This window comes from Myotis myotis, unplaced genomic scaffold (assembly GCF_014108235.1).
Source record: "Myotis myotis isolate mMyoMyo1 unplaced genomic scaffold, mMyoMyo1.p scaffold_m19_p_21, whole genome shotgun sequence".
NCBI classification, from domain to species: domain Eukaryota; kingdom Metazoa; phylum Chordata; class Mammalia; order Chiroptera; family Vespertilionidae; genus Myotis; species Myotis myotis.
Window position 1 is genome coordinate 11,220,098 of NW_023416326.1, and position 25,264 is coordinate 11,245,361.

General features: G+C 44.0%; 1 non-coding gene across 1 annotated transcript; it reads right to left on the reverse strand.

The window, feature by feature from the left end:
* Nucleotides 1–3,227: 3,227 nt before the first annotated feature.
* LOC118678985 lies at nt 3,228–3,331 on the reverse strand. The gene has a single exon (XR_004975081.1). It is a non-coding gene; the product is annotated as a U6 spliceosomal RNA (small nuclear RNA).
* Between the last annotated feature and the right edge of the window lie 21,933 nt (nt 3,332–25,264).

Genomic DNA, 25,264 nt, shown 5'->3' on the forward strand with positions numbered 1-25,264 from the left:
TGCATATGGTTGACCTGCTGGGCACTCAACAGTGTGACGGTCGCCGAAACCGGTTTGGCTCAGTGGATAGAGCGTCGGCCTGTGGACTCAAGGGTCCCAGGTTCGATTCCGGTCAAGGGCATGTACCTTGGTTGCGGGCACATCCCCAGTAGGGGGTATGCAGGAGGCGGCTGATCGATGTTTCTCTCTCATCGATGTTTCTAACTCTCTATCTCTCTCCCTTCCTCTCTGTAAAAAATGAGTAAAATATATATATATTTTTTTTTTTAAAGTGTGAGGGTCTTTGTATCTCCTGGTAACACCCAGCAGAGATCGTCCACCACCCGGAGACAGGATGACTGTGCGAGGTGACCTCAGGTAGCCTCTGCCATCAGCCAGCCCATCGTGGGGTCATGAACAGAACAGCCATGATGATGGCACAGACAGATGGACATGCATGGGCCCAACAGAATGGACATCCACTCAGGAAGGCTGATCCAGCCACTGCCCTTGCTGAAGTCCACCCGTCCCGACAAAGACAGCAATGCGGAGCAGATGGGAAGGTACCCTGTCTCCTGGACGCTATCTGTTAAAGGAATCGTTCCCGCTTCCCAGACTAGAATAACAACGTGGCTCTTTGCTGAGTCACTCTGTGGGCATCCCCACTATTACGAAACTGCTGTTCACTTAGTGATAATCAACTGTAAAAATAAAGAACCAGGATTCTATTTTCAAAAGACCAGATTCTAAGATTAGGTTTTAGACAAAGGCCCCTGCGGTGGCAGGTGAATCATTTCGTGGAGACGGCTTATTTGACTTCCCAGGAGAAGGGAGAAGAGTGAGGGAAAGTAGCAAAGAGAAGGAACAGTGGGAGGATTGCTTATTTTGGAGTTGAGCTAAGAAGAAATAGAACTGATGCTGATCTGAGGGGTTCAGGGGTAACCTTCATTCTCTTTGCCATCCAAAAAAATCACCATTCCTTCAAAATCCAGCTCAGACCCTTTCTTCCCAATAGAGTCCTCTTGGGCCATTAAAATTGCAAGGAGTCTGAGCCTGTGTTGAGGTGATAACGAATAAAACCTCCACATGAAATACAGAAAAGACATAGAAGCGGTAGAAACCATGACATTTAAGCTCTCCACCTCCCCTTCTTCCCCAGAATTCAGAGAAAGGTGGTTTTTGGATTGCACACGCAAGGAAATTCAAGTTTGGGGGACATTTTTACCTAGAGCTTGAGAAGGAAAGAAATCCCCAAGTGATGTGCATGTAATTTCGGAAATGAACTCTCTACTGTGAACTAAAATAAAAGTATTAACAGATGGATTCAGAACACCACATAGATTGATGCATGGAAATTTGACTAAACTAGACTCGGAAATAGTCGACTTGAGCTACTGGACCAGCTTCATCCCACATTGATGAAGGCCCACATTGAAAGGCAATTAGAAAACGTGTCTGCGAAAAATGCTTAGAAAAGTACCGTTAGTAACGCGTGCAGCTCCGCGACTTGGGCTGGGCGTGGTAAGTGAGCAGTCAGCGGCAGGGAGATTTGATCTACTTCACACTTCAGAGCCCAGTTCCTTAAGCACAGTAACCACTTTTGCTAAGTGATACTTCCTCATCCTTCTCAAAGCTTACCTCCATCAGCCCCAGGGCTTTCCTTCTTCCAGGATGTGCTCGAACCATTCATTTCTCCCAGGAAAACCCCCCAACATGGGATGGTGACACTATAAAGGGAAATTTCCAGGGGAAAAATAACTATGATAGAGGTAGAAAGATTTAAATATAAGTGCATATATGTAACATAAATATAAATAACAGGTGTACACCGACACAAGAAAATCATAGACTATTCGACCTGGAAGAAGAATGGGAGACCATCTAGGACAGGGGTGGGGAACGGCCGGCCCGGGGGCCATGTAAGGCCCCCGGAATCATTTGGTCTGGCCCCGCCAAGGCGTTAGGGGTGAGTTCATTAAATGTTTGACCAAACAGAGCAGGCTCATGTTTAAGTTGATTATTTTGTATGGCCCGCGAAGGATGTTATAAATATCCAAGTGACCCTTGGCAGAAAGACGGTTCCCCACTCTTGATCTAGACCAGGTCGCCAACCTTTTGGACCTCACGGACCATCCACTAATCTAGACCCGTCATTGGCAAACCGCGGCTCATGAGCCGCATGCGGCTCTTTGGCCCCTTGAGTGTGGCTCTTTCACAAAATACCACGTGCGGGCGCACACGCACAGGGCAATTAAACTTCATGGCCCATGCGCAGAAGTCGGTATTTTGTAGAAGAGCCGCATTCAAGGGGCCAAGGACACGCATGTGGCTCTCGAGCCATGGTTTGCCAAGCCGCAGTTTGCCGACCACTGATCTAGACCATCTTAAAAGGTTAGAAAAGCAAAATGACTTCTCCAAGGGCACTTATGTGTGAGGGAGTGAGGACAAGCCATCAATTCAGAGACATGATCTCTCTATTCCTTATAACTTATCTCCATTCTGAGGATTATTGCTCTTCAAAGGGTTCTATACGATTCCCAAAACAAATTCTTAATACTTAAGACTACGTCTGTGAAAACGGAAAGATAACTTTTCTCTCTAACATAATTCACAGCATAACATATGACTCTGGACACTGCATGGGAGGCCCTGGGGAACTATACCTGGGGCCCGTCTGTTTGCCATTTCTACAAGCAGGCACTACCCTTTTCATTTCATCCTCACCCACAACCCTTGAAGATCCATGCTTCTACATTCTACGTTACCAGGTGGGTTAACCAGGGCTCATAAAGGTCCGGTCATTTGTCCAAGGCGACGCTGCTACCAAGTGAGGAGGCAAGATGGGAAGCTATTGGGCCTGACTCCAGAGGCCACAGAGCTCTAGGAGTTTCTAGACCCTTCAAACCGCTAAGGCCTGCCCTTTTATCTGACTTTCCAGTGCCCAGGCTTCCCTGTACAATCCATGGTAAACTCAGATGAGTTCTTTCTTTTTTAAAATATTTGTATTGATTTCAGAGAGGAAGGGAGAGGGAGGGAGAGAGAGAAACATCAATGATGAGAGAGAATCATTGATCAGCTGCCTCCTGCACGCCCCACACTGGGGAATTAAGCCTGTAACCCAGGCATATGACCTGACAGGGAATCAAACCATGACCTCCTGGTCCAACACTCAACCTCTGAGCAGTGCTGGCTGGGCTAGAATGAGTTATTTTTTTATTATTATTATTTATTTGTTTGTTTGTTTATTTTTACATATGGAACGCTTCACGAATTTGCGTGTCATCCTTGCGCAGGAGCCATGCGAATCTTCTCTGTATCGTTCCACTTTTGGCATATGTGCTGCAGTGAGTACTAGAATGAGTTCTTGACTTGATTCTCCAGCAGGCTGACGGAAGGTTAAAGTCACCTCACTCTGAATGAACCAGCCCAAGGTCCTGTGCTGATGTAGCTGAGGTTGGTATGCGTCACCCTGGCCTTTCGATCCTGTGGCTGATGACACAGGAGTGCAACTCCTTGGTTGGGGGGGCGGGGGGGCGAGCGCAGGAGGGGGAGAGCAAGAGCGCCCCCACAGTGTGCTATGGTCCTGAACAGAATAAATATTCCCCTGATGGCTTCTCAAGTCACGAAGGAAATGTCATTACCCAAATGTCTTCCAAAGGCCACTGCCTTTAGCGATGCTCACGGCTAATCTTGGTATGCTAAATTCAAACAGAAAATGAGTCAAGAGGGTGACAAAGTGGTCGTTTTCTTCATCAAAATTATAGCAAAGTACGTTGATGTATCTTTTCTACAAAGGAACTGGTTTCATTGACTTTTTTTTTTATTGAGGTAACACTGGTTTACAACACTATAGAAGTTTTAGGTGCGCCACAGTGTAATTCAACATCGGTATATATATACCATAAGGCATTATGTACAGGGTAACATATAATACCATGAATGTAGTATATGTAATACCATATCCTGGAAAGCTTCACAGGATACAGGGCATCAGGGCAGCTATGGGACATGGGCTCACAAACTATCACCCAAAGATGACAACGTTAATCTTTTCATTAAATGACGCAACACACAGTCTGACTCTTTTCCTTTTTCCTGCGGTTATTCCAGAGGTTAAAAAAAAGATGAGACCAAATGAGGCATCTTTTTCCTCAAGTTTATTTTAAACCCAAGGGTGGTGATGGGCTTTTGAAGGGCATTAACCACCATCTTTCTGTCTCCGACACGATGCTTTTGACTTCCACCCACTCAACACTTTTTATAACTAAGACCACTTAGTCACGGAACAAAAGGAAGTAGCCAAGACTGGTGGTTGCTCAATTATTTCATGTGTTAAAAAGCTTTTAAGTGACTTCAATAGATACACAAATTCGCAGCTGAAAATGCTAAGCCTGCCCGTAAGTTCTTGGAGTTGGAGGGCACATGAAGAGATTCTCGCATCCCATCTCTCACCTAAAGAGAAGATTCTCTCCGTGAGATCCTGCGCAGAAAGCATCCAGCGGCTCCTAGAACTGACCTGGGAACGAGGCACTTCCCACCGGAGGACCTGACTGGTCCCAGAACCTGCTCCCTGGGCATCACGGACCCAGGAATGTGCCTGTTCGTCAACACCCCCTAAAACGTGTCACCGAGACCAACACCGAGAGTAAAGGATACAATGGCATGGACCCCACTTTACCTCTGTCACCACAGTCCGTGTTTGTATGTCTTTCTCATTTAATCATGTAACATTTTTGGACTATCTCACATTAAGGTCCTACTCATTTTCATGTGAATTTATTTGAAAGAAGCCTCCCTATTGTTGGAGCCCAAACACAAGATTTGAATTTACTCCTGCCAACTTTCAGTTCACACACCACGTTATTAAGAACATGGTGTATTCTTCATTCTTTCATGTCGCTCTTGAGATGCCCCTACCCGCTCCCCAACTGTCCACCATGTTTGTATCCAATGCACCCTGGGAAGGTCTAAAACTGAAGGAGTGATCATGCTGACAATATAAAACCAGAACTTTATTTAACACTATCTGTGATTTTAGAGAAAAGGGTCCCTATCTATGCCCAGCGTGGGTGAGCACAGTCCTAGGTGTTAAGCCCACAGGTAATGACACATGCATGACCATCACTGCCCTTCCTCTCAGAACGCCCTGATCCTTCTAAAGGAACTCAGAAACATGGTCGGATTGTCAAAAAGTTGAAGCATTTTACAGATTATAAACTAGAGATTTTTTTTCAAATAAAAGTTAACCATTTTTTTTCCATAAATCTGCATTTCTTTTTTTTTTTTTTTCAAGTTAATGGAAACAAGTCTTTATTAAGTAACTTTTAATATCAGAAAAATAAAACTCTTATAATTCTCTTTACAGCAAATATATAATATCAGTGCTTTGGCCATCTTAAGTTAAAGGCCCTTTATCATAAAATATATGGTTTTAAACTTTACTCAAATTGAATTTATAATCCCTATAACTTCCCTACATATACATAACAAAAGAGTAGTAAAATTAGCAAATACTAAACTATATTGATAATTTATCATTCTTAGTTTGTGGTTTTAGAAACAGTACACGCACCTAATATATATGTCGATTCCTTGGCTTATTAGTTGCAGTGTACAATGCAACAAAATACAAAATACATGCTTGGCGAACATTCGTTCATATCTACAAGACGGCGCTAATATTAATGATACTGGTGGGTTTTTCTACCAATTATTTTTTGAAGCGTTATTTTCCCAACCAAAAAAAAAAGCTTTTTTTTTTTCTCAGTATAACAAAAATTGAAATCCTATGTGTATTGAATAGTACATAGACAAATTTTATTTTTTATTTTCACTTGAAGAGTTACATTTCGTATAAAAGTTTACAAATAACGGTTTTTATTTTGATTTTTTTCAGTATAAAAAAATTGCCTTGATGGCATATTATGATGTAATGCTAATTGCTTGTAGGATAGTTAAATGTCAGTATTGAAACCTAAATCTGCATTTCTTGTTAATACCCACTGCTATTCCACATTTCCGTACCAGAATTCCAGATTAGAACGGAAACTTATTCAATGTTTCCTAAACTCATTGCTTTTACCCAATCTATTACTAAACCTTGGCATGTCATTGTTCAAAGTGTCAGTAAGATTACTCTTTTTTTCATATTCTATTCTCAATTAACTTCATTTATTTAGCAAATAGCTCTTACCCTGGTGGGGCAATATATTTGGTATTAGGGTATAAGTGATTTATGTTTCCATCTCATTACAGAAAGTAATATAAATGACTTACATAGTTATAAAAGAAAAAAAGGGAGGAAGGGAAGAAGGAAGGAAATAGAAAATGAAAAATATTAAAAATAGGAGTAAGTGGGAGAAAGATAAGACTAAGCCCATGAAATGGAATCAGGAATACAGTTTAAAACCTATTCCATGAAGACTGGTAAATTTTTCTATGGCTGAATCAGTGTTAACTGGAATTTTTTTTAACAACTAAAGCAAAATGGAAAAATCTAATAAATTTCACAATCAAATGTTCCTAATATAAACACAGAATTGCTCAAAAGAGAAGAATCCCACTCTTAATTTGCTGGTGATATGCTGAATGGTCTTGCTGCCTACTTCCTCTCTGACATGACTACCTTTCATCTCTTCCAATCACGAGTACCTTACCTCACACGTTAACAAAAATGTTCTAGTTTTTCACTAGTATATCATCTCTGAACTTTATAGTAGATATAATCTGTACTACATAAAATAATGTCTTTGCCTTCTCTAGTCCTCCAAGTGTATAACGCAACTGTTGTTAATAACATTGCATCTATATCACAGTGTTTTATTTCCAGCTGAAATAACATTTTAATATTCAGAATATTTCAAAATAGGGGAGTTATGTGGAATTTGTATAAAACAAATTACAAAGTGTTAGATTATAAATGTAACCTATATAGAGGTGGAAAGATTAGATAGATAGATAGATAGATAGATAGATAGATAGATAGATAGATAGATAGATAGACAGTAGATATAGATAAGATAGATATAGATTATTTACATGATGTTAAAGATGTAGAAAAATTTTAGTCTCAAGCTTTCAATCATCTTCCAACATAAATTCTATTCTGTTGTTAGTGTTTTCCCAATAAAATGTACATTAAGTAGCCAAAGACAAATTGGGAAGACTAAATTATAAACCATATAATGTAGCAAATTATAGATGAACTGCTGTAGGTTATATTCTCTCATAAGAGATATATACTAAGTGTTCCAATATGTGGTGGTGTGACTTCCTTGTACATTAGAAAAAAATACTTAGCATCATATGATCAATCTTGCTACAAACTATATTTTAGTATTTTTTACAAATATAGACAGTTAAAATTTGGTTTTGAAGGATTTTAACAGAATGGAACTGTCATTACAACACCAAATAAAAGGAGATGGCCAGATTAAATTTCTAGGATCTAGGATCACTTTACAATTGTAGGATTCTATTAAATACTAAACCACCTGCTGACAACAGATTCTTGACATAACTTCCATCTAAATAATAAGTGGACCTGAATAATGTTTTCTGATGGTTACTAAGGCTAATGATTAGGTGACTACATTGAGTCTGGGCTCCACCAATAGCTACGTGACCTTAGACCTCTCTGACTTCATTCCCTCACTAATCACATAGGGATAAGAAAAATAATTACCCTTTCTTCCCCAAGATAATATTATGAAAAACATATGCAATAATATGCATTAAAGTGCTATACAAATAATGAAATTTTCTATATAATTATTTTATGAATGAACACTAGGCTAACGATTTTAAGATTATATCCATTCAACTAGAAGAAACTAACATTTTATGTTCACATCAGATGACTTCTTCCTGCCCTGGTTGCTAGTGAATGGCCAAGCTTGTTGCTGTAAATAAATGGGCATTAGGACATTTCTAAAAAAATACATGTGGCTCAAGATTCTACTTGTTCCGCTTTGTGGTCTCACATGTCTGACCACAGCGACTATTTTTAATCATGGCCTATGCTTTTGAGTGACATCTAACTTCACACATAAGAGTCATCACCCTTATCAAGACGTAGAGATATATGACGTGCTTGATTACAATGGACTTATTTTTTTCTGCTTTTTGGTTTTGTTTTGTTTGCTTTCTGTTTTCTTTATCATTTTAGCATGTGTTTCTACTTCAGTGATTTTGAAAATATTCCAATTACCTCACAATATGGACACAGGCCACCATTTCCTCAAGTCTAAAAAAAACCTGGCTGTTCATGACCTGACGTATTTAACTAATAAAAATGTTTCCAAAGCAAGTTTATAAAATGACAATGAGTTGCCATTATTTTCAACCCTGAATTTTACAAAGCACTGAAGGCTGAACAAAAGTACTTTAGTAACTGCTTGGAATCCCGCCTTTGGTTGTGTTTCTCACACTGATGCATAATGGATGCCCTTTGCCACCTCAACTGCTCACAGTGCTGTTGGAACAAACACAGCAAAGACTCATGAACCTGGGGTCAGTTGGCTTGGCTAAAACATCATTCATATTGTGAAATTATGAGTTTTGTATCGTGTTTTAGAACAAAAAGCTTACGCATTGTCCTGGACTGAACACCAACTTGGAAGTTCAAGTCCCATCATCCTACTGCCTAGCCCTATTGAACTTAGGCAACACAATTATTATCTGTATTATCTGTAAAGAGGAGATAATATTTACCATGAAAGACTGTTTTACACCGTCGATGGAAAGCTGAATGTATATATTTGCAGTAGTGCCTGATGTATACTAATAAAAGGGTAATATGCTAATTAGACCGGGTCGACCAGACATCTTCTGGACATCCGACTTCCGTCCGGACAGTTAGGGGGCAGCCAGGCCAGCAGGGAGGCAGTCGGGGGGGTCACCAGGCCGGCAGGGGGGGGAAGTTAGGGGGTGATCAGGCAGGCAGGCAGGCAGGCAAGCGGTTAGGAGCCAGCAGTCCCAGATTGAGAGAGGGATTGCCTGTGGGATCAGGCCTAAACCGGCAGTCGAACATCCCCCAAGGGGTCCCTGACTGGAGAGGGTGCAAACCGGGCTGAGGAACCCCACCCCATGCACGAATTTCATGCACCGGGCCTCATTATTACTAAAATGTTATCTTCTCCTTCTTCCTATTATCTGTACAAATTAGGAGTTTAAAAAGGTAGGCATTCTCATTATTCTCATTTAGAATAAGATTCGAAGTTTAATGACTTGCTCAGTGTCGTGCTAATTATGAACAGAAAGAGGACAAGATCCTAAGTCTCCCAGACCAAGTCCATTGCTCTTCACAATATATCATAATCTACTTTTGTGTAACTGGTTTTGTCATTTGAAATCAGTTAGCCCTTCCCCAAAAAATACTACCAGTTGTATGTAACATGTAAGTCCCTGTAAAATCTACATACAAGCAATTACTCAAAATCATGGCTGATGTTTTCACCTGTAGGTATAGATATAATGTAAATGGCTGTGTTGTGAATTTCAATAATGTAATATAATCATCTCTCTATTTCTATTATATCCTATTTCTAAGAATTGGAATGGAAATGGTACCTCTATTTTAGTGTGGTTGAATGACCATGTAAGAAAACAACACCCATTAGAAGTAAACACACCAGAAACCCAAAGTTGTTAAAGCCTCAAAAAACCATTTCAGTTAGAGTTTTTACAATGTGCAAAAGCAGCTATTATAAAAATTTCATTTCTAGGAGCCACAGTAAACTTCCTGTTAAAATACCTGTGAAGATAGGTCAAACAAATAAATTTCACACAGGCTGAATCATACGGACTTTTTTGAAGTCCACAGACTATTACAGAGAAATTGTTTTTGACAAAACTGTCTGGAATTTCAGAAAGAACCTATGACCCAAATAAAACTCTTGTGGAATCAAATCCCCTATATACAGGGTGTCCCCCCAAATATGTATACACATTTTAATAGCTGATAACTCAATTTTCACTCTTTTTCAGTGGTAATAAACACTGAATTTAAAATCATTCATAGTATGTGTACATTTGTTGGGACACCCTGTATATAGGGTCATCTGCTTCTGTCTTTATATAAGCATTCAGAAACTACAGCTCCCAGAACACGGTAAGGCTATGAGAAGAGCTTAGCATCCATTTCTCTACAGAAAAGACAATCCCCTGGCTACAGGTACTGTAACTTGTGTGTGTGATGAAGAAAGCATACAATACTTAAACAAACAAATAAATACATGGCCTCTAATGGCAGAAATTGCTCCCTGTTGTTATACAAACACATATACACACACATTACACACACACACACACACACACACACAAACTCACTCACTCACTCACACCACTACCACCACCACCACCACCACCATCACCATTTCATCCAGCTCGTTATTGGCAGCAGAGAGGTAAGAAAGTGTGACAAGCCTTTTTTTATCACAATGTAGGCATCAGTGATTTTGTGCCTTGGGATCGGGAAGTACTTAAGTTGGAATTCTTTGTTGTAAAGAAAAATGACAAAACACAAACCTCCCTAAGCATAAAGGACTGCACGTAGGAGAAGGTGGTTGTAATCAGCTTTCACAATCTCCAGGAGGCCCAGAGGTTGGAAACTCCACCCAAAGTCCTCCCGTGAAGCCGTCCCACAGACTGGCCATCCCCCCACCCCCTGCCTCCAACCCCGGAACACGCTCGGTGTATGGTGCCCACGCTCTAGACACCGGGCACCACAGTCTGGCACCGGATCCCACAGCACGGCCGCCCCTCACCACTCTCACTGGAAGGATTCGGAAGTTCCCCTTTTTGTGGCGACTCACCTCTGATTCACATTATGGTGCAGATACAGCTGACGAGCGTGTGCTGTGTGACTGGTACCCAGGCCCTCGCTACACGGGGGGGCTGGAGTATGCTTAAGTTTCATTGTAGAAGTGGAGGATTGGCTCTGTTTTAACAAGCAGGGGGTCCCGCAAGGGGTTTCGATATGGGGAAATCAAACAGAATGACAAGTATCAACCAGAGTATGGTAGAGATAAAGAAAACCCAAAATGCCATTTTCTATCCTTGTTTTCTTTTCTGAAGCAAGTTAGTTAAACACACACACACACACACACACACACACACACACACACACGTCCGTGATGGATGGGACAGACCCATGCTGCAAACTCCTTAACATCTTCATTTTCAGCCAAGATTCAATGAGTATTTTACTTGAAAAAGCCAATTTTCATATGCAGGTAAAGTGTAGCATTGGATACTGGCGCACAGGATAAAAGAGATGCCCACTGGTTCCAAGTTACCCGGTGATCCGGGCCCAATAGCATGACAATCAATGACACCCCTGTAATTCACCAGTTATTAATAATAGGAAAGGAACAGAGGAGGAAGGCCAGACATTGTAGGCATGTCATGTGGACAGCTTCACCAGGAAGCTGAAATTTCACTCTCCCCAGGGAACCACATAGAGAAGGTAGATGTAGGCCCAGGAAAGCTGGGGTGATCTTGGGAAGGTACTTGTCTGCCAACCACACTTGGGGACAGAGATGGTTGGCCAGAATGGGCATGGCCACTTCAACCGCACAGACACTTGGGAATACGTAATCCCCTGAACAAAAGAGTTCGCTCTCTTTGTTACTTGTGTGGCTTTTGACTCTGGGCTCTCTTGCTTTCGCCCATATGGCCCAAGGCCAGGCGAACCCCATACGCAATGGACTAATGGCCCGTGACTAGCCTGATGCTGTACTGGACCAGGCTCCAACATGGAAAGAAAACTCTGGACACTGGCTCTGATTTGACCTCTATTGGAATCCTAGCTACACTTCTTCTATGACTAGATTAAGGGAAATGGGACTTTGGAAACCCAGGGGTGTAATTCCATGGAAATAAAGATTTCTACTGTCATATCCTCCCATGGGGGCCTCCAGAAATGCTATTCCAGCGGCACCCCCAGAACCCCACTTCCACTAGCAACTGGGGAGATGAGCCCCTGCCCTCTCATGTTACACCAACAATGCACTTCCTACAGGACTGTCAGAGGGGACACTGCTTCTCCTAACCAAATCCCTCCCCCGCCAAAAAAGAACCAGTCTTGGGTTTCTTCAACCTTCCCTCTCCTGTGAATAAGAGCATACCAATGGCATCCAAGATGTAACAAATGTTATCATTATTTAACATTGATAAAACAAGATGTTTGGGTCACTAGAATCCTCAGTACTATAATTATTCCAATTTCTGAAAATAACTATGTAAAATCTATTCCGAATTCATCCATCCACCTAATGCTTTGATATAGAATCACACGGGTGAAAATAATAGGGCTAGGTGTCCAGCGCTATAAAAATGTCACTTAGTGTCTTGGCAAAAGTGTTGCTATTGACTTCCTACAAAATTATCATGCTGGCTTTTAATTATAGTGGCTTATGATGACACCTAGTGGCTAATAGGCATATTTTGAAATCCCTCATTTGATAAAATTATCAACTTTTTCCTTTTTCTTTTTTTCATAAATTCAGTCATAGTGTTTCCATTTAAGAATTCTGGCACATTTAAAGATGTTAAGTATACAAAATGCCCCTTTTCCATCACAAAGATAAAAATGCTCACAAGAATGATCTGTAATTAAGAAAAGTCACCTTCCAAAACTTCTACTTAAATAAACCTTTAGATATTAGCTACCAATCATAAATAGTTAAACAAGAAAGACAGAAACACACAATGATGCAAGTTCATGTACTGTAATCAGTAAATCTCCCAAAGGAATTGGAATATGAGGCAGAATTGTTTAACCTCTTTAATATTTTTGTGGAACCTCCATACTGTTTTCCTTTTGCATTTCCACCAACAAAGAATAAGGGTTCCAATTTCTCCACATCCTCACCAACACTTGTGTGTTGTTTTTCTGACATCAGCTATCCTAACAGGTGTGGGGTGATACCACATTGTGGTTTTGATTTGCATTTGCCTGATGATTAACGATGTTGATCATCTTTTTATATATCTGCTGGCCAATTGTTTGTCTTCTTTGGAGAAAAGTCTATTCAAGTCTTTAGCCCATTTTACAATTGGGTCATCAGTTGTTGCATTTGCTGTTTAGTTGTAGGAGTTCTTTATATACTTTGGAAATTAACCCCCTATTAGATACGTGGCTTGCAAATGTTTTTTTCCTATCCATGGGTTGCCTTTGAACTCTGAGATTATTTCCTTGGCTGTGTAGGAACTCTTTAGCTTGATATAGTCCCGTTTGTCTATTTTTTGTTTTGTTGCCGGTGCTTTTGATGTCATGCCCATGCTTAATTGAATTTCAGCCGGAGGACAAATAATAGCAATTCCTTGGTATTTTTATAGACATGCTTTGAAAATCATAGAACGATACATTTCTACTTTTTATTCATTCATACTGAATTTTATGTTTTGTAGACCAAGTTGTTACTTGTATTAGTCAATTGTATAAAACCTTAATTTTTTTTAAAAAAAATGTTTTCATTGACTTTAGAGAGAGGGTAAGGGAGAGGGAGAGAGAGAAGCATGGATGTGAGAAACACCAATTGGCTGCCTCCTGCATGCCCCCTACTGTGGGGATCAGGCCCACAACCTGGGCATGTGCCCTAACCAGGAATGGAACCCACAACCTCCTGGTTCGTGGGTAGATGCTCAACCACTGAGCCACTCCGGCTGGGGAATAATGATCATTTTTTTAATGCAAATGCATCTCTATACTATGTGTATTAAGTAGCCAACACCATGCAGCAGCAGACATGAGAGATGGAACGGAGAAGCTTAAGAGTTGTGAAAAATAAAAAGAAAGAAAAGCCGTTGCCATAATACAGCGAATTAACATCTTAAACATCCATCTCACTTTGCTTCTATTAGCAAAAGCATCTCTGGCCGGCCAGCCTCGCCATGGAAACATCCCTGGTGTTTGATTACATGTGTTACTCTATTATGTTTTACAATCTGTACAGACGACAGAGGGAGAGGGACCGGTTGCCTCATGTTTATATAGCACCCACTATATTTTACATTCAAGACGCGGCCACGGAGAACAGCTTATTTGCTGTGACCCATCTGAAGTGGAAAATGAAACGAAGCCTAACTGGAAAAAGCGTTTCTGTGCCAGAGCCCTTTGTGCCCCGCAAGAGTGGAAAGCAAACTTCCCTTTAAAGTGGTTTTCATTATGCAGAGCCTCTGACGCGATTTCAGGATCATCCAACCCAAACGCTGCCCGATCCCCCTCCGCCGGTTCCGATGCCTGGCGCAACAGTCCGCGCCGCTGTCTGGGGCAGGCTCCCTTCCCTTTCCAGACCCTGCGGCTTCCATCCTCAAGGCCTCCTGATTCCCGTGAGAACTGAGTCACAACCCGGCGCTTAAGTGCATCAGGCTTCCTGCGTGTCTCCGTAAACCAGCCGTGGGCAAACTACGGCCCACGGGCCGGATCCGGCCCGTTTGAAATGAATAAAACTAAAAAAAAAAGACCGTACCCTTTTATGTCATGATGTTTACTCTGAATTTATATTAGTTCACACAAACACTCCATCCATGCTTTTGTTCCGGCCCTCCGGTCCAGTTTAAGAACCCATTGTGGCCCTCGAGTCAAAAAGTTTGCCCACCCCTGTGGCGTAAACCCTTGGTCTCTTTTCCAACAAAGGTTTAAGCACCAGATCAACACAATCTAGAACCCCGGGCTCCTGTGTGCTGCCCACCTGTATTGGAAGTCTTTACGGCTTCCCTATAAAGACACAAGTTCCACGTGATCGTCCCAATGTCATGTTGCCTCCTTATTTCTTCCTTGCTTTTTCTAGTCCAGTTCTCTGACCTATAGCTCCTCACTGAGTAGTCTTTTTTTTTTTAAATATATTTGTATTTATTTCAAAGAAAAAGGGGGAGGGAGAGAGAGAAAGAAACATCGATGATGAGAGAGAATCATTGATCAGCTGCCTCCTGCACGCTCCCTACTGGGTATCGAGCCCGCAACCCAGGCATGTGCCATTGACCGGAATCGAACCCAGGACCCTTCAGTCCACAGGCCGATGCTCTAGCCACCAAGCCAAAGTGGGCTTGGTATAGTCATTATTAACAATAAAATCTACTGAACGGTCCAGTGCTAGGGCCACAATGCAAGGCGCCAGGTACCATATAAGTATTATAGAGTCCCCGTGCCTTGTTGGACAGGCCGCATTCTGGAATCTACAAGCACTTTCTCGTGGAGAAACAGGAATCAAATCTGCACACAAACACCCACCCCTTAGATATACGAAGAGCCCCGAGATAAGAGCCTAATCAAGGCGCAGGTCTTGCATTTGCATATTTTCCTACTTTGGGTCAGAACTTAAAACTCAGGGTGGAGAGACGGGGACTGGTGCGTGGTTTCTGCAAAGCAGATGCCCTGGTTATGCTTCTGCAGCCCGCTCTCTGACTTGTCTAAAATAGAGCGCTAATTCTGAAAAGACAAAAGAATGAGAGGCATACAGGGTGGTGGTGGACACGTTCCAGAGCTCACGAGGCCAACTTCTCGTTACAAGCAACCCCTGGGGAGAGATGAGAAACTCACCCTCGGCCTGTTGAGCAGGAACCTGTGTGGCTATTTTACACCTCGCTGTTCTGCAGCCACCGCAGCCAAGCAAGGAGGTGGTGGGGGCGGGGGGGAAACAGCGTGCGTTTAGGTAAATGAAGTCTAGTGGCTCCACCACTGAACACAAATGACAGCATTGGCATAAGGACCTTGAGTTCATTTCCATGGGCCATGTCCCCCGCCTCCAAACAGGGTGACAAAGAGCCGCAGGAAGAGGGCACCCGCCTTCCCAGACTGACACCCGCTGTGCTCCCCCCTTAATTTGGTACGATCTCCTCTGCACCCAGCAGAGGGGTGAATACGCACACTCTGACTCATGGCCTAATTCTAAATGTCTTGGGCAAGAAGAGCCTCGAAAATATGTATTTCCCTTTGTCGCCTTCAATTTCTGGTCAGCTCTGACGAAACTGATTTCCAATAAGTCCCTTCTCATAGTAAAAATACTGCGCTTGACTATTCCTCCCAGAAGGCTGACAAATACATACAAAGGGACCGTGACAGGTCCATCAAGTGATACCTCGCCGCTCCCATCGGCTCCTGTGTCTCTCACCTGGATTCCTGGTGAAAGTGAGCCGCTGAGAGATTTGGCCAGGAGGAGTTGAGTCTTCCATGTCATCCCCTGGAAAAAAAAAAATAAGGAAATTAGCTACTGTGAGTCAATGCAAATAGCACAAGAGTAGACGCTGTAAGATAAACACCCTGTAGTCGCTGCCTGAGTCCTTGCTCAGCGGGAAGGTGGAATGGAAGAGCCCCCACTCCACGCACTGCCGGCTGCTCAGAGAGGAAACAGCTGCTCACCACTGCGGGAAAGCAGGCGGGGTCCTAAAATCCATCTCACTGAGGGCCCTAGGATACTGAGCCCCAATTTCCTCTTCTGAACAATGAAGGTGATAAGCTCTCTCTAATGGTGGGATGAAAGGATTGGGTGGCGTTCAAGTTCGCCGTGCCCACTGCCGTCCCTATGCAAATGGTGCTCATTATTATTATCGCCCCGATTAATAAACACTCCATAGTAATGACCTGGGGGCATCTGTAAACACAGAATGCAACGAAACTCCTCAAAAATACCGACAATGGACCCAACTGCCTGGAAGACAGGTGTGAGGGGAGGGAAAACCCTGAACCAGAAGTTTATAGAGCAGTCACAGGCACAGCTCCACACCTTGGATGTGAGACCTGAGTCACCCGTCACCCTCTCCCTTTCACATTTGTCATTTCAAATGTAAGGAGATGACCAAAACCGTTAGTAACGCCCAAGAGCACACAGGCTATGGTTTTTATGAACCCATTCCATTCAGCAGATCCAATCTTCCATCCCCAAGAGACCTAATGTCATAGGTCTGACCCCACAGTTAACTTTATGAGGAAACAGAACCACATGGTATACTGGGGCTTTGCGGGGAGAGGGGTTAGCTCTCACATATGAGGTATCTCCCTACAGAACTCTAAATAGAGCTCTTGAGTTCCCAAACTTCTTCACATCACATCCTCCCAGATAACTCCCCCGCTTCCAATTCTCTTATTTCTGTTAATAGGAAGCGAGCTGCTGTGTCTACCTGATAAAGAGCCTATCTCCTAGGAGCTCGGAGCACTGGACAGATGCTATCACATTAAAACCGATGGTCACTGCAGGGCAGCGAGAATGAAGTCTCATTCTGCTGATAAGGAATCTGAAACCCGGACAGTCAAGTGACTTTCTCTTGAGCACCAAGGGAGTCCAACGCAATGCAGCTCTCCTAATTCAGTTTACTCACCGGGCCTTCGAATCGGGTCAATTGCAATGTTGACGTCTCCTGGGATGGACCTCTGACCTGGAAGCTATTGCTCTGCTGGTCCCTCTGAGAGCCCTCCACCTCACCTCTCCCAACAGGAGGCGTGCAACGCTGCCCCGTCTACCGGAGCATCTCAATCCACTCCACTATCATCACCGCCCTCTGGGCAACACCATCATCCGCTGCCCTCCTGCTATTTTCTCCCACCGTAACCTTAGGAGGATTCTTTAAATGCGTCCCTCTAGGCCAGTGGTTCTCAACCTTCCTAAGGCCGCGACCCTTTCATACAGTTCCTCATGTTGTGGAGACCCCCAACCATAACATTATTTTCGTGGCTACTTCATCACTGTAATGGTTGCTACTGTTATGAATCGTCATGTAAATATCTGATATGCAGGATGTATTTTCATTGTGACAAGTTGAACATAATTAAAGCATAGTGATGAATCACAAAAACAATATGTCATTATATAGGTGTTTTCCGATGGTCTTAGGCGACCCCTGTGAAAGAGTCGTTTGACCCCCAAAGGGGTCGCGACCCACAGGTTGAGAACCGCTGCTCTAGGCCCTGGTAGAGCGAATGAAATGTTTCCCTGTCCGAAGGAAAATGTACAGAAGTTGCCTCTGACATCTACCTAGTGACCTTTATGCCTCCTTCCAGCAACACCAGCTAAAGAATGTGCGGGGCCCAGTGTCAAATGAAAATGAAGGGCCCCTGGATTAAGTCACTGAGAATTCGGAGACGGTGTCCACAGAGCCTTAAACGAAGCTCTGGGCCCTGTGAGTCACCACGGGAAGTGTCACATGCATATGAAGCCGGACCTGCCTTCTGGTATCTTCTTCCTGAGTTGTGAATACCTCTGAAGATTCTCCCTGTGGTGTCTTCATCAACCCTGTTCTCCCCCCACAGCAACCCCCCGTGATCTCCTGCCAATCCTTGTTGTTCTCCTGTCTCAACCCACAGAGGCCAAGAGGTCAGCTGGTTAATTCACTGGATTAACTGCACCGCCTATTACCCAGAAAGTCATTCCTCGCATTCCCATGACAGGTATGGCCTCCAAGATCCCGGCTGCATGTTCGACTAACCTTTTACTCACTGACCCAGGGGAAACTGTGTGTGTGGACCCTGGGGATCTCAGCACTTGTGAAGTCACCTTCATGTGGTCCACCTGGGGACAGGCTTGACCCTGGAGAAAGTCTCCTCAGCAAAGGAATGGGTTTCTTGTCTCCAGGATGACAGGCATCTATTTCTTACTAGAGGCCCGATGCGTGAAATTCGTACAAGAGTAAGCCTTCCTTCCCCCAGCTGCCGGCATCGGCTTCCCCCTGGCACCTGGGACCCGGGCTTCCCTCCGGCCACAGGCAGGTACCCTTGCAGCCCTGGCTCTGTCTGGAAGGTCATCCGGAAGGACGTCTGGTCTAATTAGCATATTATGCTTTTATTATTATAGATTATCTGGACCCAATGAAACATCTCTAGGCCAAGAGCAGCTCTGCCAATTAGCACAGGCGCAGCCTGAATCAATAAACGGCACTTAAAAATAAAGCCATGTGGTCCCTTTGGAACAGTGCTTGACTTAAAACAGACCCAAGTGGAATATTCCTTAATTACCTAATACTGTTTTGACCCTCTTTTCTCAGGCATGTTTGACTCTCCAGAGTATTTCTAGACATTTCAATTTAGCCATTAAATCCACTTCTAATCTACAGATAGTATCATTCATCCTACCAAATAGCCCTGGGCCTTGGCAGAAAGCAAAAGTAAAATAATAGGAAATACACTGAGTATATTATTGTTTGCATTATCTGATAGAACTGGCGTTTTGAACTGTTGGCGCTATTTAGAAAAGCCGGGTGTTTTTCATTTGTCATCAAGTTCAAATACATTTGGATCTTCTTGAACTGTTGGGCAGCAACTGAATTTCAGAAATGTCAACTAGAGGAATTCTCAAAAGGCATCCTCACGGAGTTCTTTTGTAAATTAAATCATTATCTTCTACATAAAGGATCCTCCTTTAATCTATATCTTTTTGTTGGATATTTTCTTTATTCTGGGATTAGGCAGCATATTGTGTTTCTTTAAAGAATGATGCCCGAACTACGTCATTTGAGACACACAAGTTCCATTTAGAAGCATCCTGTTCCTTTTCTTCAAGTCCACAGAACCCATGTTGGAAACACTCAAGTGCAGAGACCAAGTTCTCAAGACGAAGTTGATGAATCACAATGAATATAACGCAGCAAGAACGGGACGGAATTTCTGTAACAGCATCTGCGTCACACGCCTTCCTGGGAAAGAAAGGAAAGGGAGCAGACACATAGACACATGTGCCTGAGAGCTCTTGGTATGTAAAAATAGATTTCTTCCATTTCAATCAGGACTAAACCAGAAAGGGAATGTAAGACCTTATAGTAAAAAAAGCACAAAAATTGGGGACTAGCAGGTCTGGGTTTTGGTGTGACTGGAGCAGTGATGGCGAACCTTTTGAACTCGGTGTGTCAGCATTTTGAAAAACCCTAACTTAACTCTCGTGCCGTGTCACATATAGAAGTTTTTTGATCTTTGCAACCATAGTAAAACAAAGACTTATATTTGTGATATTTACTTTATATATTTAAATGCCATTTAACAAAGAAAAATCAACCAAAAAAATGAGTTCATGTGTCACCTCTGACATGCGTGTCATAGGTTCGCCACCACTGGACTGGAGGCTTTGAACTGGCTTCTCTCCAAAGTTCCTATAAATTCTTAATGTCTGTGATGGAACTTATACTTTCAATCGGGGCTGGAGAAGCTGTCTTTGATACAAGCTCTTCAACTTCCTACACAGACCACTGAGATTCAAATACAGAAATACCACCCTTACCATGAAGTCTCTTTCACAAAGCTGTTCAGCAAAGATAATAAGAAAACAACCAGCCCAGTGGTGTGGCTCAGTGGTTGAGCATCGACCTATGAACCAGGAGGTCACGGTTCAATTCCGTCAGGGCACATGCCCAGGTTGTGGGCTCGATCCTCAGTGTGGGGCATGTAGGAGGCAGCCGATCAATGATTCTCTCTCATCATTAATGTTTCTACCTTTCTCTCCCTCTCCCTTCCTCTCTAAAATCAATAAAAAATATTTTTTTAATTAAAGAGAAAAGAAACAAGTGATATAAATTTCACATTCCTATGGACCCTCTGCCTACACACAGAGCAGAAAAGCAATGACATGGAACATTTAAATGTCCACTAACCTAGGGGGTAGGGAGGGAGCAAAATGCCATTTTTTTAATAAATAACTATATTTGACATTTTTTTTTCAATGGAGTTCATCAAATTTCAGGGTTTGTGGAATATTATTTTCTACAGCATTTGAAATGTGTTTGGGGAAAATGGAGGCCTGTGCACCTCATATCCTTCCGAAGGTTGTAAACTATAGTTTCATTGTGTTATTTTCAGATCCTAAGAGCAAATGCCGGCTCTGTGCTGTGCTCTAGTTCCTCATTTGATAGAAGCACAAGAACCCCATTGTTTAAATTTGCATGCTTCATAAAAATACTTATTTGAGTAAATTATACTTACAAAAACGTAGCCTCTCATTAACTACTCGCTAATTGTAGGTTATAAAAAAGGTTACGGCAGAGACACAGGGCTATCTTGGAGGAAGGTTTATGATGTCGGAAAACACACAATATCATCCATCTTCCCGAAGGCCATTCCACCGTTTTTGTATTCATGAAAATTAGCTAAAAGAACATCAGGGTAGGTTTTGTTTTGGGTGCATCTTGTTAGAAAAGGAATGTGCGTATTAGTCGCTTCGAGTATTAATTGAGCATCTACTATGCCCATCTCAGTGCTATGTTCACGTACACAGGGGAAACGCGTCTGAGAAAAGGCAGAGATTCCTCTGGTAACTGAGGGAGAGGCTAATCCTGAGTTCTCTGCCCTCTTATGCACCACCTGTCAGCTGATGGAAGGACTTGTTTCTTCTTAACTTGCTGTGGCCTCTGAGTTGCTGCCTCACCATCTGCTTCCCCAGGTCCCTGGGCAGAACACAGACCTCCATGAACAGGGGATGGGGCTGTGCATCACCGTTCACCACTGCCCTGGGCGCACACTTGTTCCAAGACTGTCAACACGTTTTTATTTTTTAAATACATTTTTATTGATTTCAAAGAGGGAGGGAGAGGGAGAGAGATAGACAACATCAATGATGAGAGAGGATCATGGATCGGGTGCCTCCTGCACACCCCACACTGGAGATCGAGCCCGCAACCTGGGCATGTGCCCTGATCAGGAATCAAACCGTGACCTCCTGGTTCATAGGCTGACGCTCAAGCACTGCGCCATACCGGCTGGCTGGGCTGTCAACGCGTTTTTAAATAGTGATCTGCAGAAGACATATTCATCCCTGTGATGATGATAATAATAATGAGGTAGGAAATATGGCACAGGTGTTTGTTCAGCCTCTTCTATACGCGTGTAGAAGTCACAAACCCTGCAGGAAGTGGCAGGCTCACATAAAGAACAGGGCAGTGAGTTGTTTGGGAGGTGAGAAACCAGGCAGGCCCTGGCTCTGCAACCACACACCAGCGGGCCCGGTCTGCTGAAGGCATTCCTCACTTCAAGAAGCAAACAACGGTGCTGCCTATCTGTGATAGCAAGGGAATTAGGAAGTGCCAGTGTCTTGCTGTTTCATTGCATTTGGTTTTATTTAAAAAATGAATATATCACATTACCTTATGTGAAAGAAACGATGGATTGTGGTAGGCAAGACATATCTTGAAAGATCTCACTATCGGACACCTCAAATTACTAGAGAAAATATAACATATACCTGCCACCCACCCCACCCCATTTAACTGCAGTTAACTTTGCAAAGAGTAAGGGAAGTCTCCAAGGGAAAGCAGACAGAGGCTCACATCTGAGTGGTGAACGAGCATGGAACGTACAGCTGAGCTCGGCATTTGCTAACCTCCGTTACCTAGTGGGCTGGCTGTCGGGAGCCCTTGGCAAGCCAGCAAACGAGACCTCCGGCTGTCCAGGTAGGAAGCTGAGCCCAGGGCCCTGAAAGTGCTACATCTTCAGCGAAATCATGAACAGGTCTAACTAGTTCCCTGCAAAAATGGATGACAAACATGTTTGACTCAGCACAATGCCAGGTGCACGCTCTCCTAGGTTTGTAACTTACATGTCCCCTCCCTGTGTGGGCCAGGAGCCGGCCACGCCGAGAAAATAGCAAAGCAGTCCCAGGTTGGACATGCCTGGGCTGCCTGACAAAGCCACTGCCCGTCTCCCTCACAGAGAGCAGGTGCCTGCAGCCCTGTTCGCAGAGGGTCACACGGAGAAACACCACGCGTGTACAAAAAGCTAATAGACACTACTCCAAATTAAGCAACCTCGAGCTGTTTCCTTTTTTCCAGGAAGAGAACATTGCTTTCAGAGCCGTTAATGTTGCCTTGAACAGCCTGCGGGAGAACAATAAGAGACTCGCTGACCTGGAGTCTCCTTGGTAGGGGCGGGATGGACAAGGCCAGTCAGTGCTGGGGAGAAAATGGAATCCAAGGAGGACTGCTCCCCCCTTTTCAGTTGCAAACTGGAGGTCAGGCACCTGAGAGCACCCCTGATGTCCCTGAAAGGCCGAGAGGATGGACCGAGAACAGCCACCAAGGAGAAACCATAATGACTGGACGTCAGCGACGGGAATGGATGGACAGGCAGAACCGTCGTTGCCATCAGGCGTCTTTAAAGCAAGTCGTTTGAATCAACGCAGACCACACTGGTGTCTAATTTTAATTGCTATTGAAGTGCACTCTGTGCTGGCAACGGTGTCAGGTGTCCTCATGAATGTTGTCACTAAGCCTCTGCCTCACACAGGGCAGAGGCCGAGGTTAGACTGTTTTTGGTCGGCAGCGAGCAGAGAGGACACGTCTCCCGGCTGCAGAAGGGGAGGCCGCACCCCGAGATGTGGGCATCGAGTCCATGAAGACGCACAGCGGTGGCTCTGCAGAGACGCCCCACGCAGAAGGCAATGCAGGCGGAAGCGACCTGGGGGAAAGGCTCCGGGGTGCAGAGCCAGGCTCATTATTCCACTCGTGTGAAGACGCTCATTTTGAATTGGAACATTACAGAAGCACCGTGTTAGAGACCCTTTCGTTTTGCGCAGTGAAGCGTGCAGCCTGTGGACTTAGTGTCGCTGAGGCAGGAGCGGAGAGAAAGTACTCAGGAGACCCGGCCGGCGTGGCTCCGTGGTTGAGCCTCAACCTATGAACCAGGAGGTCAGGGTTCGATTCCCGGTCACGGCATGTGCCCGGGTTGTGGGCTCGATCCCCAGTGTGGGGCGTGCAGGAGGCAGCCGATCCATGATTCTCTCTCATCACTGATATTTCTATCTCCCTTTTCCTCTGTGAAATCCATAAAAATATATTTTAAAAAATATATAAAAGAAAGTACTCGGGAGAAAGCAGATCCCAGGAAGGACCCAAGCTCAGGAAGGCTCTCTGAACAGGCAACATGGGCGCCCGATGACCCTGTGACCTGCCCAGACCAGCATCTCCGAGGCAGGGCAACCCCTCCACGCGCTGATGATTACACCGCTCTGCCCCCATGAACTGCACTCAGCCTACCCTTTTCCAGAGACACTGCAAACACTGAGATATCGGCCACACCGTCTACATCTGCTTCTGGGGCTTCCCAGGACCCCTGCACCTACCGTTCCCTTACTCTGCCCTCCGCAGCTTTCTTTTTTTTAAAATATATTTTATTGATTTTTTACAGAGAGGAAGGGAGAGGGATAGAGAGTTAGAAACATCGATGAGAGGGAAACATCGATCAGCTGCCTCCTGCACACCCCCTTCTGGGGATGTGCCCGCAACCAAGGTACATGCCCTTCACCGGAATCGAACCTGGGACCCTTGAGTCCGCAGGCCGACGCTCTATCCACTGAGCCAAACCGGTTAGGGCCCTCCGCAGTTTCTTGTTTCTCAGCCCACGTGGATCCCCAGTATTCACTCCAGAGAAAGACCCCATGTTTCATTCTGTCAATCAAGCTCTGAAATGGGCATTCCTTTTTTTTTTTAACTTTCTTTAAAATACGTTTTTATTGATTACAGAGAGAAGGGGAGAGAAACAGAAACATCAATGACGAGCAAGAATCACTGATTGGCTGCCTCCTGCACACCCCCTACTGGAGAGCCCTCAACTCAGGCACGTGCCCTGACCTGTGACCTCCTAGTTCATAGGTTGATGCTCAACCACTGAGCCACACCAGCTGGGCTGAAACAGGCATCCTTGTACCCAACCATGAAAAAGAGGAAATATTCCTAAATCTCAGGTCGGGTGCCTAGACAGCTACCCAAAGGTCCTGAGACAGGGAAGGAAGTGGACAACTAGAAACCCACGAACCTGAGTGCATTCAGCAAAAAACCTGGGCCCTTCCCAACGAGTCCCACTCCCGCCCTTCCCTCACTGCACCGTCTAACAAGCTGCAGGCTTTACAGAGCTTGTCGGCCTTTTCTGGTCCCAAACGTATGAACCTCAAACCCTGAAATACAAGGTCACCTTCTTTCTACCTCATTAGGTTCCCAAATACTTTAAACTACACTCTCATCTTCTTTCCTGCTGATTTATTCTAGCATTTCACCACACACACACACACACACACACACACACACACACACACACACGGTTGGATCAGATATAGGACAAGAACACTAACCATCTCATCATACTTTGCATTCATTAGTCCCCGTCTGGAACACTGTGTTCAGTCCAGATTGTTAACTGATAATATTAAGAAACTGGAGAATAACAGAGAGTTCAGGAACGGCCCCTTGAGGACCTGACGAAGCAACTAGAAAGATTGGGCTAGAACAGAGACCCCCTTACTTAGATCTTCCCACTGTTACTAGTCCTTAGTAATCTGTAGCAAACTGACAGGCTGATTCGAACGGTTCTGAACCATTT